The sequence below is a fragment of the Pipistrellus kuhlii genome, unplaced genomic scaffold (assembly GCF_014108245.1).
Source record: "Pipistrellus kuhlii isolate mPipKuh1 unplaced genomic scaffold, mPipKuh1.p scaffold_m20_p_4, whole genome shotgun sequence".
Taxonomy (NCBI): Eukaryota; Metazoa; Chordata; class Mammalia; order Chiroptera; family Vespertilionidae; genus Pipistrellus; species Pipistrellus kuhlii.
Window position 1 is genome coordinate 64915202 of NW_023425540.1, and position 1218 is coordinate 64916419.

Sequence of the window (1218 nt, forward strand, 5' to 3'; positions counted from 1 at the left end):
TTCTGACATTGCTAGCACTGCCGTCCTCGCTCTGCCTGAACTCATGTCTGCCGTGGTCAGTGTTTGTGATTGGGAACGGATGCTACAAAGCTTTAATTCAGGTCCACATCATCCTTCAGGAAGTGAAGATGGTCCTTAGACTTCTGGAGAATAGTATTTCTTGGGGCTAGATTGTAGATCCTGGGTAATATTGTCTCATGCTTTTCCCCAAGGTAACAACTCCTGGGCTCTGCCCATAATGAGATCTTATCAGCCCTGTCTTCTGCTTTGCTGGGGGAAAACCCTTAGCCATGTTTTTATAAAAAAATATTCAGAAGATAGATGATAGATAGATAGATAAATAGATAGATAGATATAAAATAGGGTAGTGAGCATAATGGCTATAAAAAGGCAATCACACAGCCTGAGCTTCTTCACCCCAGGGAAGTCTGTCCATATCCCACCAGGAAGAGGACAGGCCTGAGTTTGCGTTCTTGGTTTGACAGTCATGGCCACAATTTATTAATACTCCATTCCCATAACAAAAAAAGGTGGATACCTGGTAGATTATAAGACATTTACACTCCCTCTGAAAGTTTTCATAATATTTCATAATATTCTCATGGCATTCACTGTTGCATTACTTTTTCTGTAGGAGTTTTTAACCTCAGACCCTCAGACACTCCAGAAGTCTGGCACTCTACTCTATCTCAAATAAAATATATCTAGCAAGTAAAAATATTTGATAAATGATTTCCATAAATTAGTTTTACTTGTCATCGTAAGAATATTAATTTTCGTTTTTAAAATCATTATTCTAAAAAGAGGTCTGTAGACTTCAAAGGCCTGTCAAAGGCATCCTGGCACGGCAACGTCCGGACTCCCTCGGGCAGTGGGGGGAGGTCCTCTCACGTGACCTGCGGTTTCATTATCTAATGTTCACAGTTCTTGTGTGCACTCTCACAACCTCACCGCGGTGCCTCTGATGGTTTGTGTCAGGTGTGTCTATGATGTGCAGTAAATGTCGATTTTTCTGTGGGCAGAATACTAGTTTCAATACAGTGACAGTGCAATTCAGAATGGACATTTTCTTGTACACTGAAAAAATCCTATGTGCTAGTTACTGTACTAGCCAGAGATACTAAGTAAAACAAAAACATTCTGCTCTTTATGAGGGTGTGTGTGTGTGTGTGTGTGTGTGTGTGTGTGTGTGTAGTAATTCTGGATTTGTTTCTCTCA